This window comes from Rattus norvegicus, chromosome 5 (genome assembly GCF_021556685.1).
Source record: "Rattus norvegicus strain SHRSP/BbbUtx chromosome 5, alternate assembly SHRSP_T2T, whole genome shotgun sequence".
NCBI classification, from domain to species: domain Eukaryota; kingdom Metazoa; phylum Chordata; class Mammalia; order Rodentia; family Muridae; genus Rattus; species Rattus norvegicus.
The window spans coordinates 37,105,982-37,130,517 of record NC_141538.1 but is presented as its reverse complement, the minus strand read 5'-3'; positions in this window follow the sequence as shown (position 1 = coordinate 37,130,517).

The window sequence follows — 24,536 nt, the reverse complement described above, 5'->3', positions numbered from 1 at the left end:
AGGACCATACAAAGGATCAACAAAACCAGGAGCTGCTTCTTTGAGAAAATCAACAAGATAGATAAACCCTTAGCTAGACTTACCAGAGATTACATATTGTATATCCAAATTAACCATATCAGAAATGAAAAGGGAGACATAACAACAGAATCTGAGGAAATTAAAAAAATCATTGGATCCTACTACAAAAGCCTATATTCAAAAAAATTGGAAAATCTGGAAAAAATGGACAATTTTCTAGACAGATACTGGGTACAAAATTTAAATCAGGAACAAATAAACCATCTAAAGACCCCATAACTCCTAAAGAAATAGAAGCAGTTATTAAAAGTCTCCCAACCAAAAGGAGTCGACGGCCAGATGGGTTCAGAATTCTATCAGACCTTCATAGAAGACCTCATACCAATACTGTCCAAACTATTCCACAAAATTGAAACAGACGGAACACTACCAAATTCCTTCTATGAAGCCACAATTACTCATATACTGAAACCACACAAAGACCGAACAAAGAAAGAGAACTTCAGGCCAATTTTCCTTATGAATATTGAGGCAAAAATACCCAATAAAATTCTTGCAAACCGAATCCAAGAACACATCAAAATGATCATCCATCATGATCAAGTAGGCTTCATCCCAGGGATGCAGGGATGGTTTCATATACGAAAATCCATCAATGTAATCCACTGTATGAAAAAACTCGAAGATAAGAACCACATGGCCCTTTCACTAGATGGTGAGAAAGCATTTGACAAAATTCAACATCCCTTCATGATAAAAGTGGTGGAAAGATCAGGAATTCAAGCCCATATCTAAACATAGTAAAAGCAATATACAGCAAACAAATAGCAAACATCAAACTAAATGGAGAGTAATTTGAAGCAATCCCACTAAAATCAGGGACAAGACAAGGCTCCCTACTCTCTCCCTACTTATTCAATATAGAACTTGAAGTCCTCGCCAGAACAATCAGACAGCAAAAGGAAGTCAGAGGAATGCAAAGTGGAAGGGAAGAAATAAAAATATCACTATTTGCAGGTGATATGGTAGTATACTTAAGTGACCCCAAAAGTTCAACCAGAGAACTACTTAACCTGATAAACAACTTCAGCAAATTGTTGGGGTACAAAATTAACTCAAACAAATCAGTAACCTTCCTCTACTCAAAGGATAAACAGGTTGAGAAAGAAATTAAGGTAGTGATACCCTTCAAAATAGTCCCAAATATTATAAAATATCTTGGTGTGACTTTAACCAAGCAAGTGAAAGATCTGTATGACAAGAACTTCAAGTTTCTGAAGAAAGAAATTGAGGAAGATCTCAGAAGATGGAAAGATCTTCCATGCTCGTGGATTGACAGGATTAATACAACAAAGATGGCCATTTTTCCAAAAGCAAGGTACAAATTCAATACAATTCCCATCAAAATTCCTACTCAATTCTTTGTAGAGATAGAAAGAGTAATTTGCAAATTTGTTTGGAATAACAAAAAAACCAGGATAGCGAAAACTATACTCAACAATAAAAGAACTTCTGGGGAAATCACCATCCCTTATTTTAAGCAGTATTACAGAGCAATAGTGATAAAAACTGTATGGTATTTGTATAGAGACAGGCAGATAGATCAGTGAAACCGACTTGAAGACCCAGTAATGATCTCACAGACCTATAGTCTTTCACAAAGGAGCTAAAACCATCCAATGGAAGAACGATAGCATTTTGAACAAATGATGCTGGTTCAACTGGAGGTCAGCATGTAGAAGAATGCAAATCATTCCATTCTTTTCACAATGTACAAAACTTAAGTCCAAGTGGATCAAGGACCTCCACATCAAACCAGAAGGACTCAAACTAACAGAAGAAAAAGTGGGAAAGAATCTCAAACACATGGGCACTGGGGAAAATTTCCTGAACAAAACACCAATGGCTCATGCTCTAAGATCAAGAATCGAAAAATGGGACCTCATAAAACTGCAAAGCTTTTGTAAAGCAAAAGACACTGTCATTAGGACAAAATGGCAACCAACAGATTGGAAAAAGATCTTTACAAATCCTACATCTGATAGAAGGCTAATATCCAAAATGTACAAAGAATTCAAGAAGTTAGACTCAAGAAAGCCAAATAACCATATTAAAAATGTTCACTTGATTTTTGACAAAGGAGCCAAAACCATCCAATGGAAAAAAGATAGCATTTTCAGCAAATGGTGCTGGTTCACCTGGAGGTCAACATGTAGAAGAATGCAGATCGACCCATGCTTATCACCCTGTACAAAGCTTAAGTCCAAGTGGATCAAGGACATCCACATCAAACCACATACACTCAAACTAATAGAAGAAAAACTAGGGAAGCATCTGGAACACATGGGCACTGGAAAAAATTTCCTGAACAAAACACCAATGGCTTATGCTCTAAGATCAAGAATTGACAAATGGGATCTCATAAAACTGCAAAGCTTCGGTAAGGCAAAGGACACTGAGGTTAGGACAAAACGGCAACCAACAGATTGGGAAAAGATCTTTACCATTCCTACAACAGATAGAGGCCTTATATCCAAAATATACAAAGATCTCAAGAAGTTAGACCGCAGGGAGACAAATAACCCTATTAAAAATGGGGTTCAGAGCTTAACAAACAATTCACAGCTGCGGAATGCCGAATGGCTGAGAAACACCTAAAGAAATGTTCAACATCTTTAGTCATAAGGGGAATGCAAATCAAAACAACCCTGAGATTTCACCTCACACCAGTGAGAATGGCTAAGATCAAAAACTCAGGTGACAGCAGATGCTGGTGAGGATGTGGAGAAAGAGGAACACTCCTCCATTGTTGGTGGGGTTGCAGACTGGTACAACCATTCTGGAAATCAGTCTGGAGGTTCCTCAGAAAATTGGACATTGAACTGCCTGAGGATCCAGCTATACCTCTCGGGCATATACCCAAAAGATGCCCAAACATATAAAAAAGACACGTGCTCCACTATGTTCATTGCAGCCTTATTTATAATAGCCAGAAGCTGGAAAGAACCCAGATGCCCTTCAACAGAGGAATGGATGCAGAAAATGTGGTACATCTACACAATGGAATATTACTCAGCTATCAAAAACAATGACTTTATGAAATTCGTAGGCAAATAGTTGGAACTGGAAAATATCCTGAGTGAGCTAACCCAATCACAGAAAGACATACATGGTATGCACTCATTGATAAATGGCTATTAGCCAAATGCTTGAATTACCCTAGATGCCTAGAACAAATGAAACTCAAGACGGATGATCAAAATGTGAATGCTTCACTCCTTCTTTAAAAGGGGAACAAGAATACCCTTGGCAGGGAAGAGAGAGGCAAAGATTAAAACAGAGACTGAAGGAACACCCATTCAGAGCCTGCCCCACATGTGGCCCATACATATACAGCCACCCAATTAGACAAGATGGATGAAGCAAAGAAGTGCAGACCGACAGGAGCCAGATGTAGATCGCTCCTGAGAGACACAGCCAGAATACAGCAAATACAGAGGCGAATGCCAGCAGCAAACCAGTGAACTGAGAACAGGACCCCCGTTGAAGGAATCAGAGAAAGAACTGGAAGTGCTTGAAGGGGCTCGAGACCCCATATGTACAACAATGCCAACCAACCAGAGCTTCCAGGGACTAAGCCACTACCTAAAGACTATACATGGACTGACCCTGGTCTCTGACCCCATAGGTAGCAATGAATGTCCTAGTAAGAGCACCAGTGGAAGGGGAAGCCCTGGGTCCTGCTAAGACTGAACCCCCAGTGAACTAGACTGTTGGGGGGAGGGCGGCAATGGGGGGAGGGTTGGGAGGGGAACACCCATAAGGAAGGGGAGGGAGGAGGGGGATGTTTGCCCGGAAACCGGGAAAGGGAATAACACTCGTCATGTATATAAGAAATACTCAAGTTAATAAAAAAAAAATGGGTACAGCGCTAAACAAAACATTCTTAACTGAGGATTTTCGAATGGCCAAAAAGCACCTAAAGAAATGTTCAACATCCTTATTCATCAGGGAAATGCCAATGAAAACAACCTGAGATTCCACCTCACACCAGTCAGAATGGCTAAGATAAAAAACTCAGGTGACAGCAGATACTGTAGAGGATGTGGAGAAAGAGGAACACTCCTTCATTTTTGATGGGATTGCAAACTGGTACAATCCCTCTGGAAATCAGTCTGGACTTTCCTCAGACTGATTGGACATTCTACGACCTGAGGACCCAGCTTTACCTCTCTTGGGCACATACCCAAAAGGTTGTTCCACATACAACTAAGACACGTGCTCCACCATGTTCATCGCAGCCTTATTTATATTAGCCAGAAGCTGGAAAGAACCCAGATGCCCTTCAACAGAGGAATGGATTAAAAAAATGTGGTACATCTACACAGTGAAGTACTACTCAGCTATCAAAGAAAATGACTTCATGAATTTCAGAGGCAAATGGAATGACCAGAAAATATCATTCTGAGTGAGGTTACTCAATCAGAAAAATACTTTTGGTATGCACTCATCGATAAGTGGATATTAGCCAAAAATCTCAAATTACCCAAGATGCAATCCACAGACCACAGGAAGCTCAAGAAGGATAACCAAAATTAAGAAGCTCCCACTCCTTTTTGAAAGGGTGAAAAACTATCCATAGGAGGGGATATGGAAGCAAATTTACAGCAGCTACTCAAGGGATGGCCATTCAGAGCCTGACCCAGAAAGGGCCCATATATATACAGCCTCCAAAACTAGATAATATTGATGAAACTAGAAAATGCATGCTGAAAGGGACTGGATATAGATCTCTCCCGAGAGACATAATCAGGGCATGTCGAATACAGAGGTAAATGCTAGCAGCAAACCACCAAACTGAGAAATGGACCCTCTTGGGGGGAATTAGAGGAAGGATTGAAAGAGTTGAAGGATCTTGCAGCCCCATAAAAACAACAATACCAACCAACCAGAGCTTCCAGTGACTAAACCACTACTGAAAGAATATTCATGGACTGACCCAGGGCTCCAACTGCATGTGTAGCAGAGAATAGCCTTGTTGGGGCACCAGGGGAAGGGGAAGCCCTTGATCTTGCCAAGGATGGACCCCCAGTGCAGGGGGTTAATGTGAGGCAATAAAGGCGATGTATAGGGGGAATACCCATATGAGGGAGGGGGAAGGGAAAGAATGGGGGCTTATGGAGAGGAAAACGGGAAGAGAAATAACATTTGAATTGTAAGTAAAGAACTATATCTAATAAAAAATTGAAAAAATAAGCCCCTGCAATGGAAAAAAGAAAATGCAAATTAAATGAAAAAATGGAATGATCTTTAAAAAATTATTTCCTAGTTCTATCACTCCTTCAATAGAACGAGAAGGGGAGATCAAAGAAAGAAAGACTGACACATAGAGAATAACTTAAAATGAAGGTCAAATGATATTTCATGAAGTGCAAAGGAAGCCAATTGAACCTCCAGAAAATACATTTGCATATCAACAAACAGAAATGTACACTACCCACTGTGTCTGGAGTAAGATAGAGCTGTAGGATGTGTTAAAGAAATTATGCCCACCCAACCATTGGACTGAAACTGGGTTCCCCAAAGAGGAGTTAGAGAAAAGACTGAGGTGGCTGAGGAATTTGCAACCTCATAGGAAGAACAACAATATCAACCAACCAGACAGGCCAGAGTTCCCAGACACTAAACCACAATCCAAAGAGCACACTTGAAGGAACCAAAGGCTCCAGCCTTTTATGTAGCAAGGGATGGCCTTGTTGGGCATCAATGGGAAGATAGACCTTTGGTTCTGTGAAGGCTCGATGCTCCAGTGTAGGAGAATTCCAGGACAGGGAGGCAGGAGGGAGTGTGTGGGTGGGTTGGGGAGCACCCTCATGGAGGCAGGGTGTGGGGGAATGGGATGGGAGGGCTCTGGAAGGGAAACAGGAAAGGGGATAACATTTTACAATCTTGAGAAACATTGCCTTAAGCAAAGTGAACTTTTACTTGAAGATATTAACAAATTGATTATAAGGTCGTGTTTTTAAGCATAACAATGGGAGGGTACATAGCGTATCACCTTTTCCCTTTAAAATGAAAAACTATATATAAATTTTCCATACACAGATTCCCAAGTACACACACACACACACACACACACACACACAGAGAGAGAGAGAGAGAGAGAGAGAGAGAGAGAGAGAGAGAGAGAGAGAGAGAGAGAGAATTGCATATAGAAAAATTAAAGAAAATTCTAGAGGAAAGGAAATCAACAGATCTTTACACCTGAATGAATGATGCTAGATTGTGTCTTTTTTCCTGTATACATAATTATTTTCTGCCAAGGATCAGCCTTTGCATGGAGAAGGGTTCTGAGAGAATGGATGTCTGGGAGCAGTGAAAATAACAAATCTAATCATATCATGGGTCCAAGCTGCCCCACTAGGTTCTCCTGACACTACTTCTGCTAAGGTGAGTGTCCAGATAGCTCCTCTTCCCATTCCCTCTTTCTTCCTCTCCCGGCTACTGCTTTCTGCTACCTCATCTCCTGCAGACCAGCACAGCTTTCATTTACACAGTTATTTATTCCAGGTTCCCTTTTGATTATTCTATTAATCAGCATCCTGTGACCCTGGCTCTTTGATTCTTAGAAAACAGCAAGCACACATTTTCTTTTCACATTGCAAAACAGTTCAGAGATTTGTCTGCCTCCGTTACACACAAGTGATAAGCTAGGGTGGGACCCTGTCCTGAAATTACCATTTCTACCATGCCTAGGCCTAACTTTACTGTGTTCCAGACTGACCTTGAAGTTATGACTCTGCATGTATGTATTTGTATCTGCCTGTCTTTGTATCTTTCTGTCTAGCTGGCTCATTAATGCAGCTGCATTGGTTCCTTTAGATTTGTGAAGACCGTCATAACTTATATTGTGCATAGTTGAGAAATTGTATATTTTCAAACTAATGTATTTAGAGAACTCTTTCCCAAAGCCTTAAGGGCTGTCCTGAAGGTTTATCATTTTGCTAAGATATTATACACACCTTCAGCTCTTGGACTCTTGCTATCTCATTATAATGGAGTCATTAATGTTGGAAGGGAGGACCTTCCTCAGAGGAATGTGAAATAGGAACATTATTCCACAAACAAGTCTTATGTCTACAGCAGCCATCAATATTTCTAGAGGCTCACACCAGGGCTATGTGCCAGGGGCAGGAACCATGGTGGTGACCATGTCCCTCTGTCACCAGGGCCACATCAGGCTCAGTAATCTTCCACACCTTAGAATATAAGTATAGAATTATAATACACAGTTGATTATAAATATTGGAAGGTTTAAAATGTTAAAAATAATTTAAGATCTCTATAGAAAAAGTACCATTTAATGTAATCAAGCTTATTAACCTTAATACTAGATTAAAGTAGGACTTTGCTCTGTGACTGACATCTTCATAAAAAATACAATTGAACATCTAAACATTATGTGGCTAGAGGCAAATAATGGAATTACTTATTATCTCCACTGAAACTCCTATAGAGAATCTTTTTAAAAATATTTTGTATTTTAGCTCCTTTCAAATTTTCCCTCTCATGGATCTGTGATAAAATATATTTTTGAATATAAACAAATGTGCACACACACACACACAGAGAGAGAGAGAGAGAGAGAGAGAGAGAGAGAGAGAGAGAGAGAGAGAGAGAGAGAGATTTAAACCAAGCATGTTAAGGTCAGTCTCAACGTATTTTTGTACCTTCTCTCGCAAAGTTTCTTTCTCATTGCAAGTCATGAAATCTTTAAAATACATAAAATGTACATTCAGTTCTCAAATGAAAATAATTACTGCACATCTGGAAGAAACCACCCAATTGAAGGTTTCTTCCTATAAAGAGTATTGATCCCAACTCATAATTTTTATCTGCCTCATTCTTTATCAACCAAACCCTTCATTTTTACATCACCAACAAATTCAAAGCCTAAGGGTAAAGGGACTTTCTGGATCACTTGCTTTGTAATTATGTTGTTTGTTTATGTGATATACACTAGTGCCATTCGTGTGGGGGAGCATACATGTGTAGTTGTGAATGAGAAGGCTTTAGGTGTCTGCCTTTACTGTTCTCCACCTTATTTTTCAAGTCAGGATCTTTCATTGTGGCCAGACTTTACTTATTGACTCAACTTTCTAGCCAAAATTGCTCAGAATGAATGACTGTCTTGGTTCTTCCAAGGATAGGATCACAGCTATGAAGTTAACTCTAGAATTTATGTGTGTAACAAAGACCCAATGTCCACATGTGTGCACGACACATTCTTTGATGTCTGGTCCATTTCTTCTATTTATTTTTTTAATAGTTGCCTATTGTGATTTAACGGATCTATTACAGCTAGACAGTTTAACTAAGGCTCTGTCAGACAAGATGAGATAATTAAGTGGAAGACTAGAATCTGGTAACTTTACTTAGTAAGATTACTAATAAAAACAGACAAAAACTCAGGAGCCAATTTTTATATCACTTAGAAAATGTTAATACTATTTGTAAAATGTCAAAAATAGTATAAACTAAGTGTAACAATGTTTCTCCCTTGCTTCTCTTAGGATATATATTGTGCTATGTCATGTTTTAAGTCTTCTATTAAAGCAGTTAAATCTCTATAGCAAAAATAAACTCACCATGACACCACTTGAAAATGCAAATTGTCACTTAGATATCCAGTTATTTTTTTTACTTCAATGCTTAGAAAGAATGTTGTCAAGCTCTTTTCTTCTCACTATAAGCTATAACAAGAACAGCCAAATTACTTGCATAAAGTGCAAACTAAATATAAAATATTTCGTTTGGAATGTGCTTTTCCTCTGTGATGAGGTGGCATTTTAAAAATGAACCGTTACACAGTGCTAAAAAAATTTCTCAAAAAAAAAAACTTACCACTTGAGAGATCATGTATTTTATAGTTGTGAGGACATTATTCACCTAATGGGGGTCATTTAACAACTTAAATCCCATGACAAACCTGGAATGCTTAATGCTATATTTATAATTTATGGGTTCTATAACCGTCATGAACTACTGTTCACAAGGGACATGTTCTGCTGAAGGACTACAAGAAAAATGAGGTAAAAATTAAGATAGACACCAAAGACACACATTGCTGTCACTGTCCGTCTAAGTTGTCCATGCTTCCTCCACACCACAATCACTGAGAACATGGAGAGCATTAGTGTCTGCTTCTAGAAATTGAGTGTGAGTGGTTAGCAGTTGGGTCTCAGCAACAGGAGCACTGTTTTAAAAAATATTTACATCCCAAGGCAGTTTCCCCTCCCTCTTTTCCTCCCAGAGCTCTGCCCCCTTCACCCCTCACCTTCTTCTATCCTCATCCTACCTTCTGTTCACTAGTATTCCTCTTTTCTCTTCAGAAAAGGTCAGGCCTCAAAAGGATATCCACCATATCAAGTGGCAGAAAGACTAAGCACTTCCTCTCTCATTAAGGATAGAAGAGGCAACCCAGTAGGAAGAAAGGGTCTCAGAAGCAGACTACAGAATCAGAGACAGCTCCTGCTTTCAGTGTTAGGAGTACCACAAGAAGCTCAAGCTATACAACTGTAACACATGTGCCAAGGGCCTAGGTCATTCCCATGCAGGCTGCACGGTTGGCAGTCCAGTCTCTCATTCCTGTGATAAGCTATAAACTTAGCTGCTAAACATCGAGGCATCTATGAGGAATGCTCTAACAATTTGGGATACAGAGGCTGATCTAACCATTTTCTGTAGCCAGGCAAGATCTCTAATGAATAAATTGGAATGGCAACATGGCCACAAAACCTTTGACCAAAAATTGTCCTAACTACAAGATATGCTTAAGCAAAGGTGGTGCTAAAAGTTGTGACAGTGTTTAACCAACATCTGGTTAAGCTTAAGACCCCATGCCATGAGAAGGTGCCCACCCCTGATGCTGCCTGAAGGGCCAGGAAAGAGGATCTGGGTAAAGAGCTAGGATAGAACCAAACAAGAATTCCAACAGCAACAACAACAACCAGTCAATGAATTGATTCCTAATGATATCCTGCTGTACTCATAGTTTGGTGGCTAGCCCAATTGTCATCAGAGAGGCTTCACTCTCCAACTGATGTACACAGATAAAGAGACCCACTCCCAAACTTTAGATGACACTCCAGCACTTTTAAGTGCCATGAGAGTTCTTAAAACACAAGCAGGTTAAGAACTCACATTTTTAGACTAGAAAATTTATACTTCATCTTTCCTCGATTACTCCATCTTTGAAAATATTTTACAAACTCTAATCCTGTCTTTGAAAAGTATACCAAAATCAATAATCAAACAAACAAAGAACACCAACAAATAGAAGTGATTTTCATTCTGATCTCTCTAAAATCTTGACACAAACAGAAGTCATGTGCATATAGCCAAATTCAGTTACAGAAGTGTCTCCATATGATTTGTATGTCTGTGGTATACTTTACGGAATAATAAATGATGTGTTAGGGTTGTCAGATAACTGTTCAGGGCAGGTATTCTTGGGTTCTCTAAGAAAGTGCAATCCATGTAGAAAGCCAAGAAGGAGATTTGTTCCTCTGATCTTGCTTGGGCTTCTGTCCCAGATCCCCTCAATGATGGTCAGTGACATGGAAATATAAGTCAAATAAACTCTCTTTTCCAAGTGATTTTGCTTACCATGTTTATCACAACAATGGAAAGAAAACTAAAATATAAAGAGCCATGAGCCATAGCTGCTCTATAATGTTTCCTACAGTCCAGTGTTTGTTTTCAGAGCTAAAAGAAGGCAGAATATTTATGAGATGTGACTATAAGAAGGAAGTGAAATCACTGAGACTGTGCCGTTGAAAGGGTACAACACTGGGTTTCTTTGGCTCTTTGACCACAATGTTGTACTATACCACCTGAGGCTCAGAACAAGAAGGCCAAACAACCATATACTGAAATTCTGAGCTAAAATAAACTTTCAAATAATAAATAATTTGACTTAAACAGAGAAAATCTAAGCAAGTATTCATTTAGGAAGAGGAGTGAATGAAGAAAAAATGTGGTCAAAATATAATACATGGAAGAAGAAGAAAAATTATATCTTTTTTTCCCATTTTTATTTATTTTGGAGGGCATTGCTACAGTGCACATTTGGAGGTCAGGGAACAATTTAGATGAATGGATTCTTACCTTGCAGGCCCCTAGAATCAACTCAAATCAGGCTGATTGAAAGAGCCTTTACTCACTAAGATATCTCACTGACCCAATAAAATCTCTATTTAAAAGTTGTTTAAGGGTTTGAAAATGACTTAGTGATTTAGAATACATATTGCTCTTACAGAGGGGCCTGAGTTTGCCCTCCAGTACCATGCTTGACATTTCACAACTACCTTGGTCTGGGTTCTGCAGGCATGGGACCATGAATGCATGCTATAAGCAGACACACAAACATACATCATTTAACAATAAGTTTTAAAACTTGAGACCACAAGAATGTAATTCCTTTCTGTGTCTTTTGCTTCCACTCTTTGTCTTTGACAAAACATAACTCTGATTTTATGCCCCTGTAGGCACTACTGGCTAAGAAGAAATTGCTCTCGGACCCAACTATATCTGGGAAGAATTATAGACATCCATCATTATAGAAAATATGTTACTAGCTATGCTAGAGGTTCAGGAACCTAAAATAAAATACAATACATTAATTTCCCAGTACAACCAGAAATAAACTTCAAATAATTAAAAAGAAATATTGTATCTAAACAATTAAATATTATTCAGTCATAAAAGGGGCAGAATTAATGAGGCATACTACAGTATAGAAGAACCTTGAAAACATTAAGAGAAAGGAGCACAAACAAAGGCTATCTACACTATAACATATATAAAATATGCAGGGTTGGCAAATCCATAGAAAGTGGTCATGGTGGCCAGTAGTCAGAGAGAATATTGATGAGTGACAGCTATTGAGACCAGTTTTTGAAGGAATGATGGAATATTCTTTAGTCATATACTGGGGTGACCATACAACTTTACAAGCATGCTAAACTCCACAGAGCTGTTGTCTTTGAAAGGGTCCCTTTTATGTTCTGTGATATATCTTACACAATGTTTTTTAAAGGATGGGCACAAATTTAAATGAGAGGCTTGGCATGGGAAAAAAGCCAAATTATATTTTTTATCTGCTTTTTATATCTGCTTTTATTTACACACATACACCCACATATGGAGATACCACACAAACAAAAAGAATAACATGGATATAATGAAACAGTTCACTGTATTATATGTCTGAAGTACAAAGAATTACACACATTGAAAATGAACTCTCCATGTTTCAGAGCACAGGCGTCATTTGAAAACGTCTCATGGAACCCACAGAGTGACAGAACAATATCTTGATTAGCCAGTCAAGAGCTGGTTTGAAGTTATAATGCTCTAGAGAGTAAAATAGTGACAACCGAGACTTGAGCATGATTGGGTTGTGGAGGCAGCTCCATTATTGGAGTAGCACCAATAGGGGAAGGGGATTTAAAAGACTTATCTATGTGGAGGGTTTGGGAAAGTTATTGCCAAGGTATTATGCGAACATAATATCAATGAGGAGGGTTATCTGCATATTTTGCTAGGGCAGAATTCTATTACTTGTTTACACAGACACGCGCGCACACACACACACACACACACACACACACACACACACACACACACCACTGAATCACTATATCACACACCAAAAACCATTACAAAATTATGTCTTCCTATGAAAACTCACCAATACCATTTATTAAGAAATAAGCCAAGATAGTCCACACAGTTCTAACAACTTGTCAGACTATGTTATACGATGAGACTCAGGCCTAGAAAATGATGCTCCAACATTGTGGGAGGAACTCTAACATGATTGGGAATTCTTAGAAGAGCATATTCTTCTTTTTTTTTTAATCTTTATTAACTTGAGTATTTCTTATTTACATTTCGATTGTTATTCCCTTTCCCGGTTTCTGAGCCAACATCTCCCTAGCCCCGCCCACTCCCCTTCTATATGGGTGTTCCCCTCCCCATCCTCCTCCCATTACCGCCCTCCCCCCAACAGTCACATTCACTGAGGGTTCAGGCTTAGCAGGACCAAGGGCTTCCCCTTCCACTGGTGCTCTTACTAGGATATTCATTGCTACCTATGAGGTTGGAGCCCAGGGTCAGTCCACATATAGTCTTTGGGTAGTGGCTTAGTCCCTGGAAGCTCTGGTTGCTTGGCATTGTTGTTCATATGGGGTCTCTAGCCCCTTCAAGCTCTTCCAGTCCTTTTTCTGATTCCTTCAATGGGGGTCCCGTTCTCAGTTCAGTGGTTTGCTGCTGGCATTCGCCTATGTATTTGCTGTGTCTCTCAGGAGAGATCTACATCTGGTTCCTGTCTGCCTGCACTTCTTTGCTTCATCCATCTTATCTAATTGGGTGGCTGTATGGGCCACATGTGGGGAAGGCTCTGAATGGGTGTTCCTTCTGCCTCTGTTCTAAACTTTGCCTCCCTATTCCCTGCCCAGGGTATTCTTGTTCCCCTTTTAAAAAAAGGAGTAAAGCATTCGCATTTTGGTCATCCCTCTCGAGTTTCATGTGTTCTGTGCATCTAGGGCAATTCAAACATTTGGGCTAATAGCCACTTATCAATGAGTGCATTCCATTTGTCCTTTTCTGTGATTGGGTTACCTCACTCAGGATGATATTTTCCAGTTCCATCCATTTGCCTTTGAATTTCATAAAGTCATTGTTTTTGATAGCTGAGTAATATTCCACTGTGTAGATGTACCACATTTTCTGTATCCATTCCTGTGTTGAAGGGCATTTGGGTTCTTTCCAGCTTCTGGCTATTATAAATAAAGAAGAGCATATTCTTAAGCTATGTTGAATTTCTAGTTCCACATCAGGACCCTGAAGATGAACTAGAGAGCTTCACTGAATCTCTTTGTCCTCCTTCCTAATGTGGCCACACTAAGCAACCTTTTCTTTTTTCTTTTTGCTATTTTTTGCTTTTTACTCAAAAAATTACAGACAAAAAAGCAAACAAATTGTCTACATCCTTCTAATTGACATCTAATTATTGTACAGAGTAAATACAGTAGATATCTCAATAAATTAATATGGTGTGCATTTATATCAGGATAATTAGGCAAAAACATGATTGCTTACATTCATTTCTCTTTGTAATGAGAACATTTTAAAAATCCTTTTTTCCATCTGTTTATAAAGCTACAATAGCGAGATCTATAGAGGGTCAGGAAATTGAACAGAGGTGTAGAGCAATGGGGGATGGGTAACTGGAGGTAACCACTAGAAAATCCCAGTTGTCAAAAAAGCAAGATGTTCACAATACCCAACAGGGATGACATTAGCTGAAATACCCAACAAAAGGGAGAGAACATTTACAGAGACAATATCCAGAGGTTAGGCACAGCCTCAAATTGAGGGATGGGACGACCTATCCTTCACAAAATTTTAACCCAGAATGGCTCCTGTCTAAAAGAAATACAGGGTCAAAGAGTGGAGCAGACACTGAAGGAAAGGCCATCCAGGGACTGCCCCACCTGGGGATCCATCCCATATTCAAACACCAAACCCAGACACTTGTTGATGGAAACAAGTGCCTGTTGACAGGAGCCTTATGGATGTCTCCTGAGAGGCTATGTCAAAGCCTGACAAATACAGATGTGGATAATTGGAACCAACCAACCGACTGAGCATGGGAACCCCAATGGAGGAGTTAGGGAAAGGACTGAAGGAGTTAAAGGGGTTTGTAACCCCTAGGAAAAACAACAATATCAACCAACCAGACCTCCCAGAGCTCCCAGGGAGTAAACCACCAACTAAAGAGTACACATAGAGAGATTTAGGGCTCCAAGCACATATGTAGCGGAGGGTGGCCTTGTCGGGCATCAGTGAAAGTGGAAGCACTGGGTCCTGAGGCTTGATTCCCAGGGAATTGATAGGGCAGTGGAGAGGAAGTGAGTGGGCAGATGGGGGAGCCGGTTCCTGGAGGCAGGGAAAGTTGTAGTAGAATGGGGAGTATCCGAGGGGAAACCAGAATGGGGATAACATTTGAAATGTAAATAAACAAAATATCCAATTTAAAAAAGAATAAAATGGACACCTGCAGATCCCGGCCCGCAGCAGCTCTCTGCCCCCAGACCCTGTGAGAGAGAGACCCAACCGCCTGGTCAGGTGGGCACTCCTGAGGCTGCAGAGCGCAAGAGACCACCAACACTGCTCACCCCTGCCCACATCCCTGGCCCAAGAGGAAACTGTAGAAGGCCTCTGGGCTCCCATGGGGGAGGGCCCAGGAGCGGCAGGACCCCTGCCTGAGACACCACTGGAAGCTGAAGGAAACAGACCGGATAAACAGTTCTCTGCACCCAAATCCCGTGGGAGGGAGAGCTGAACCTTCAGAGAGGCAGACAAGCCTGGGAAACCAGAAGAGACTGCTCTCTGCACACACATCTCAGACACCAGAGGAAAAAGCCAAAGACCATCTGGAACCCTGGTGCACTGAAGCTCCCGGAAAGCACAAGTCTTCCTGGTTGCTGCCTCTGCAGAGAGCCCGTGGGCAGCACCCCACGAGTGAACTTGAGCCTCGGGACCACAGGTAAGACCAACTTTTCTGCTGCAAGAAAGCTGCCTGGTGAACTCAAGACACAGGCCCATAGGACCAGCTGAAGACCTGTAGAGAGGAAAAACTACACGCCGGAAAGCAGAACACTCTGTCCCCATAACTGACTGAAAGAGAGGAAAACAGGTCTACAGCACTCCTGACACACAGGCTTATATGACAGTCTAGCCACTGTCAGAAATAGCAGAACAAAGTAACACTAGAGATAATCTGATGGATAGAGGCAAGCGCAGGAACCCAACCAACAGAAACCAAGACTACATGGCATCATCGGAGCCCAATTCTCCCATCAAAACAAACATGGAATATCCAAACACACCAGAAAAGCAAGATCTAGTTTCAAAATCATATTTGATCATGATGCTGGAGGACTTCAAGAAAGACGTGAAGAACTCCCTTAGAGAACAAGTAGAAGCCTACAGAGAGGAATCGCAAAAATGCCTGAAAGAATCGCAAAAATGCCTGAAAGAATTCCAGGAAAACATAAATAAACAAGTAGAAGCCCATAGAGAGGAGAAACAAAAATCCCTGAAAGAATTCCAGGAAAACATAAATAAACAAGTAGAAGCCCATAGAGAGGAGACACAAAAATCCCTGAAAGAATTCCAGGAAAACACAATCAAACAGTTGAAGGAATTAAAAATGGAAATAGAAGCAATCAAGAAAGAACACATGGAAACAACCCTGGATATAGAAAACCAAAAGAAGAGACAAGGAGCTGTAGATACAAGCTTCACCAACAGAATACAAGAGATGGAAGAGAGAATCTCAGGAGCAGAAGATTCCATAGAAATCATTGACTCAACTGTCAAAGATAATGTAAAGTGGAAAAAGCTACTGGTCCAAAACATACAGGAAATCCAGGACTCAATGAGAAGATCAAACCTAAGGATAATAGGTATAGAAGAGAGTGAAGACTCCCAGCTCAAAGGACCAGTAAATATCTTCAACGAAATCATAGAAGAAAACTTCCCTAACCTAAAAAAAGGGATACCCATAGACATACAAGAAGCCTACAGAACTCCAAATAGATTGGACCAGAAAAGAAACACCTCCCGTCACATAATTGTCAAAACACTAAACGCACAAAATAAAGAAAGAATATTAAAAGCAGTAAGGGAAAATGTCAAGTAACATATAAAGGGAGACCTATCAGAATCACACCAGACTTCTCGCCAGAAACTATGAAGGCCAGAAGATCCTGGACTGATGTCATACAGACCCTAAGACAACACAACTGCCAGCCCAGGTTACTGTATCCAGCAAAACTCTCAATTAACATAGATGGAGAAACCAAGATATTCCATGACAAAACCAAATTTACACAATATCTTTCTACAAATCCAGCACTACAAAGGATAACAAATGGTAAAGCCCAACATAAGGAGGCAAGCTATACCCTAGAAGAAGCAAGAAACTAATTGTCTTGGCAACAAAACAAAGAGAATGAAAACACACAAACATAACCTCACATCCAAATATGAATATAACCGGAAGCAATAATCACTATTCCTTAATATCTCTCAACATCAATGGCCTCAACTCCCCAATAAAAAGACGTAGATTAACAAACTGGATACGCAACGAGGACCCTGCATTCTGCTGCCTACAGGAAACACACCTCAGAGACAAAGACAGACACTACCTCAGAGTGAAAGGCTGGAAAACAACTTTCCAAGCAAATGGTCAGAAGAAGCAAGCTGGAGTAGCCATTCTAATATCAAATAAAATCAATTTCCAACTAAAAGTCATCAAAAAAGATAAGGAAGGACACTTCATATTCATCAAAGGAAAAATCCACCAAGATGAACTCTCAATCCTAAATATCTATGCCTCAAATACAAGGGCACCTACATACATAAAAGAAACCTTACTAAAGCTCAAAACACACATTGCACCTCACACAATAAGAGTGGGAGATTTCAACACCCCACTCTCATCAATGGACAGATCATGGAAACAGAATTTAAACATGATGTCGACAGACTAAGAGAAGTCATGAGCCAAATGGACTTAACGGATATTTATAGAACATTCTATCCTAAAGCAAAAGGATATACCTTCTTCTCAGCTCCTCATGGTACTTTCTCAAAAATTGACCATATAATTGGTCAAAAAACGGGCCTCAACAGGTACAGAAAGATAGAAATAATCCCATGCGTGCTATCGGACCACCACGGCCTAAAACTGGTCTTCAATAACAATAAGGGAAGAATGCCCACATATACGTGGAAATTGAACAATGCTCTACTCAATGATAACCTGGTCAAGGAAGAAATAAAGAAAGAAATTAAAAACTTTTTAGAATTTAATGAAAATGAAGGTACAACATACCCAAACTTATGGGACACAATGAAAGCCGTGCTAAGAGGAAAACTCATAGCGCTGAGTGCCTGCAGAAAGAAACAGGAAAGAGCATATGTCAGCAGCTTGACAGCACACCTAAAAGCTCTAGAAGAAAAAGAAGCAAATACACCCAGGAGGTGTAGAAGGCAGGAAATAATCAAACTCAGAGCTGAAATCAACCAAGTAGAAACAAAAAGGACCATAGAAAGAATCAACAGAACCAAAAGTTGGTTCTTTGAGAAAATCAGCAAGATAGATAAACCCTTAGCCAGACTAACGAGAGGACACAGAGAGTGCGTCCAAATTAACAAAATCAGAAATGAAAAGGGAGACATAACTACAGATTCAGAGGAAATTCAAAAAATCATCAGATCTTACTATAAAAACCTATATTCAACAAAACTTGAAAATCTTCAGGAAATGGACAATTTCCTAGAGAGATACCAGATATCGAAGTTAAATCAGGAACAGATAAACCAGTTAAACAACCCCATAACTCCTAAGGAAATAGAAGCAGTCATTAAAGGTCTCCCAACCAAAAAGAGCCCAGGTCCAGACGGGTTTAGTGCAGAATTCTATCAAACCTTCATAGAAGACCTCATACCAATATTATCCAAACTATTCCACAAAATTGAAACAGATGGAGCCCTACCGAATTCCTTCTACGAAGCCACAATTACTCTTATACCTAAACCACACAAAGACACAACAAAGAAAGAGAACTTCAGACCAATTTCCCTTATGAATATCGACGCAAAAATACTCAATAAAATTCTGGCAAACCGAATTCAAGAGCACATAAAAACAATCATCCACCATGATCAAGTAGGCTTCATCCCAGGCATGCAGGGATGGTTTAATATACGGAAAACCATCAACGTGATCCATTATATAAACAAACTGAAAGAACAGAACCACATGATCATTTCATTAGATGCTGAGAAAGCATTTGACAAAATTCAACACCCCTTCATGATAAAAGTCCTGGAAAGAATAGGAATTCAAGGCCCATACCTAAACATAGTAAAAGCCATATACAGCAAACCAGTTGCTAACATTAAACTAAATGGAGAGAAACTTGAAGCAATCCCACTAAAATCAGGGACTAGACAAGGCTGCCCACTCTCTCCCTACTTATTCAATATAGTTCTTGAAGTTCTAGCCAGAGCAATCAGACAACAAAAGGAGATCAAGGGGATACAGATCGGAAAAGAAGAGGTCAAAATATCACTATTTGCAGATGACATGATAGTATATTTAAGTGATCCCAAAAGTTCCACCAGAGAACTACTAAAGCTGATAAACAACTTCAGCAAAGTGGCTGGGTATAAAATTAACTCAAATAAATCAGTTGCCTTCCTCTATACAAAAGAGAAACAAGCCGAGAAAGAAATTAGGGAAACGACACCCTTCATAATAGACCCAAATAATATAAAGTACCTCGGTGTGACTTTAACCAAGCAAGTAAAAGATCTGTACAATAAGAACTTCAAGACACTGAGGAAAGAAATTGAAGAAGACCTCAGAAGATGGAAAGATCTCCCATGCTCATGGATTGGCAGGATTAATATAGTAAAAATGGCCATTTTACCAAAAGCGATCTACAGATTCAATGCAATCCCCATCAAAATACCAATCCAATTCTTCAAAGAGTTACACAGAACAATTTGCAAATTCATCTGGAATAACAAAAAACCCAGGATAGCTAAAGCTATCCTCAACAATAAAAGGACTTCAGGGGGAATCACTATCCCTGAACTCAAGCAGTATTACAGAGCAATATTGATAAAAACTGCATGGTATTGGTACAGAGACAGACAGATAGACCAATGGAATAGAATTGAAGACCCAGAAATGAACCCACACACCTATGGTCACTTGATTTTTGACAAAGGAGCCAAAACCATCCAATGGAAAAAAGGTAGCATTTTCAGCAAATGGTGCTGGTTCAACTGGAGGGCAACATGTAGAAGAATGCAGATCGATCCATCCTTATCACCCTGTACAAAGCTTAAGTCCAAGTGGATCAAGAACCTCCACATCAAACCAGACACACTCAAACTAATAGAAGAAAAACTAGGGAAGCATCTGGAACACATGGGCACTGGAAAAAATTTCCTGAACAAACCACCAATGGCGTATGCTCTAAGATCAAGAATTGACAAATGGGATCTCATAAAACTGCAAAGCTTCTGTAAGGCAAAGGACACTGTGGTTAGGACAAAACGGCAACCAACAGATTGGGAAAAGATCTTTACCAATCCTACAACAGATAGAGGCCTTATATCCAAAATATACAAAGAACTCAAGAAATTAGACCGCAGGGAAACAAATAACCCTATTAAAAAATGTGGTTCAGAGCTAAACAAAGAATTCACAGCTGAGGAATGCCGAATGGCTGAGAAACACCTAAAGAAATGTTCAACATCTTTAGTCATAAGGGAAATGCAAATCAAAACAACCCTGAGATTTCACCTCACACCAGTGAAAATGGCTAAGATCAAAAACTCAGGTGACAGCAGATGCTGGCGAGGATGTGGAGAAAGAGGAACACTCCTCCATTGTTGGTGGGATTGCAGACTCGTAAAACCATTCTGGAAATCAGTCTGGAGGTTCCTCAGAAAATTGGACATTGAACTGCCTGAGGATCCAGCTATACCTCTCTTGGGCATATACCCAAAAGGTGCCTCAACATATAAAAGAGACACGTGCTCCACTATGTTCATCGCAGCCTTATTTATAATAGCCAGAAAATGGAAAGAACCCAGATGCCCTTCAACAGAGGAATGGATACAGAAAATGTGGTACATCTACACAATGGAATATTACTCAGCTATCAAAAACAACGAGTTTATCAAATTCGTAGGCAAATGGTTGGAACTGGAAAGTATCATCCTGAGTGAGCTAACCCAATCACAGAAAGACATACATGGTATGCACTCATTGATAAGTGGCTATTAGCCCAAATGCTTGAATCACCCTAGATCCCTAGAACAAACGAAACTCAAGACGGATGATCAAAATGTGAATGCTTCACTCCTTCTTTAAATGAGGAAAAAGAATACCCTTGGCAGGGAAGGGAGAGGCAATGATTAAAACAGAGACTGAAGGAACACCCATTCAGAGCCTGCCCCACATGTGGCCCATACATATACAGCCACCCAATTAGACAAGATGGATGAATCAAAGAAGTGCAGACCGTCAGGAGCCGGATGTAGATCGCTCCTGAGAGACACAGCCAGAATACAGCAAATACAGAGGCGAATGCCAGCAGCAAACCACGGAACTGAGAATAGGTCCCCCGTTAAAGGAATCAGAGAAAGAACTGGAAGAGCTTGAAGGGGCTCGAGACCCCAAAAGTACAACAATGCCAAGCAACCAGAGCTTCCAAGGACTAAGCCACTACCTAAATACTATACATGGACTGACCCTGGTCTCTGACCCCATAGGTAGCAATGAATATCCTAGTAAGAGCACCAGTGGAAGGGGAAGCCCTGGGTCCTGCTAAGACTGAACCCCCAGTGAACTAGACTATGGGGGGAGGGCGGCAATGGGGGGAGGGTTGGGAGGGGAACACCCATAAGGAAGGGGAGGGGGGAGGGGGATGTTTGCCCGGAAACCGGGAAAGGGAATAACACTTGAAATGTATATAAGAAATACTCAAGTTAATAAAAAAAAACAAAACTAGAATTTGACCCTCTAAAAAAAAAAGAATAAAATGCTAAGAAACAAATAAACAAACGAAAACTACAATAGCCAACTGTGTGCTATAGTTTCCATGTTATATTACAGCAGTGGATCTCAACCTTTGGGTTATCAAAAGATCCTGTTACAGGAGCTGCCTAAGACCTTTGAAAACCACGGATATTTACATTACAATTCATAACAGTAGCAAAATTACAGTTAGAATGTACAAACAAAAATTATTTTATGGTTGAGAATGAACACAACGTGAAGAAGCAGAAGGGCACCATATTAGGAAAGTTGAGAAGAACTGTTTTCTAGAATGGTAGATCTAGTCCCTTATCTGCCCATTATCTGTCCTTTCTGTGTGTCTCTCTTTGCATTACTATCTCTATCCTCTAGTGATATTTTCTTTGTTTTATGAAACATTTTAAAGTTTTAATATCTGATATTATCTTAAGGGAGTGAATAATTAAAATGATTCAGTCTCTAATCAGGCCTTTATAGTCTGCTCAGCCAGGCTAAATTGTGGCTAAATTGTGGACAATCTCCTCCTATCTGTAGAACTCTGACACACACTCACTCTCCTCTCTCTCTCTCTCTCTCTCTCTCTCTCTCTCTCTCTCTCTCTCTCTCTCTGTCTCTCCCTCCCTCCCTCCTCCCCTCTCTCCCCCCTCCCTCCCTTCATCCCTCCCTTCCTCCATCCTCTCCTTTAAGCAGTTGAAACTTTCTCACAAGCTCTTCAGAGTTTAACAAATCAAAAAAATGCAATTCACAAGAGCCTAAGAATAGGCTGGGGTTTAGCTCAGACAAAAGACTGTTCCACTAGCATGAATGTGGCCCTGAGTTTGGTCCATAACACTGCAAGCACATAATCCCAGCACTTGGGAGGTGGAGACAGAAGATTCTGAGGTTCAAAGTCATGTTCGAATATATAGCATATTCAAGGGCAACCTGATACTGGTGAGAACCTACCTCGAAAGCAAAACAAACCAAAATCTCTTGAGAGCCATATCTTTGAATCATACAATCAGGAAATATAATCCCATAATTTCTATGACCTATGAGTATAATATCCTAAATTTAACAATTTGAAATTCACTAATAGCTCCCACCTAATAACAAGTACATCCTCTACAATGTTTTTTGCAGTACTTTCTCTCTGTCTGATATCCAAGTTTGATTCTCCACCATTTGTATTAACAGGTTTGGGTCAAGATGCTCACATTGTGCTATTATTGAATAAAGTATTCTCTGTATTGTTTTGCTATCCTGTGAACATTTTCTTTGAGGATTTCACACAGTGATTATTGAAATCTGAATGTTAATCTCAGAAACAATGTTTGTACTCACTTGAAACACATATGATCCATTTTTATAACTAAATAATTTTAAATTGATTTAGTGTATTCAAATGCGTAACTGATTAATATTTATTAAACATTTTAATATATATTACATATAATTCCTTGGTAATTTGAAAAGTTAAAATCAACAAAGTAAAGTTGTACAAACTACAGAAGGAGAGAGGGCTTTGCATCCCTTTTTAATTTTGATGTTTTTGTTGAACTTAGTTTCTATACAAATATGTAGTTTAATATTACATCATCCAATGAAAGGTGCGTCCATCACAAAGCCCTCCTGAATGAGATGGTGCTCTTGTACCAAATATTCCACAGTCCTTCTCTGACAAGAGCCAGTACAGTAAGGAAGTACAATCTCTTAAAATTATTCTTTGATCAAGCACCAAATCTCTTCTTAAGTAGGTAAGTAAACTCTTATTTTGTGTAAATGATTGAGCCCATATTTGCTAAGACCACAGTCAAAAGTATTTTCTTCAATACACTACAGAATAAAATCTTCCCATCAGTTTTTGAAGTTTCCATTTTGGTTTTTGCTTTTTATGTTCTGTCTTCTTTGTTTTCAATCAAACCTCATTTGATCCGTGAGCCATTCAAAAAGGGCCTCACTAATTACATGTGCTATTTCTACCCAGGTGTTAATAGCTAAAATAATTATTTTCTTATCAGCCTGGATATTTTAATTTGGTTCTTTGCCTTAACAGAAAAAAAGTGATAAGATGGACATTTCAGACATTAATGAATGTATCGCATGCCGAAAAAGCCTAACAGATTTGGAAGAAAACTAAAATCTATCTGCTTTCTTAATATAATTCCATAAACCGAGTTCTAGACCAAACTTTAAAGCAAAAAAGAGCAGCAATCCATTCCCCTCCCCATCTACACAGCTATAAAAATCTGCTTCTTACAAAATGTTATTTATTTACTCCACACTTGCTAAAAATCATACTGGACTTCACACTCAAACAACCCCATCATCCTATGACTTTAATATGCCTCTGGCTCAAAATTAATGTATAGTTATTTTAAAGCTGTGTTTGGCAAGTATTGGGCATTCTAGTTGTGCCTGTCAGTTGAACTGAATAATGCCAATTTGAAATTTAATTGGCAGGAGATATAGTCTCAGATAAGGCTACAACTGAATGTTCAAATATGACACTGACATAAAGACCAACAAACTGCTTTATTACATCAATAACAGAACTCAGCCAGAGAGTAGAGGAAGCTATTCCACCTCAGCAAACTGTTTTGTAAAATTATTTCAGCAGAAGAGACACATGCTTCCAGAATAATTTGTAGAAAAACTACATTTTCAAGATTTAATCCAATCAACAAATAAAATTTATTTCTTTTAAGATTGCTTTCAGATCTGCTATGAATCATTACCAACCCTAGAAGGCAGTGATTAGAGTTATGCCTGTAGTCATATATGTTAATAAATGTCTATGTCAATAATAAGGGCTTTTACTTTAGAAAGAATAACG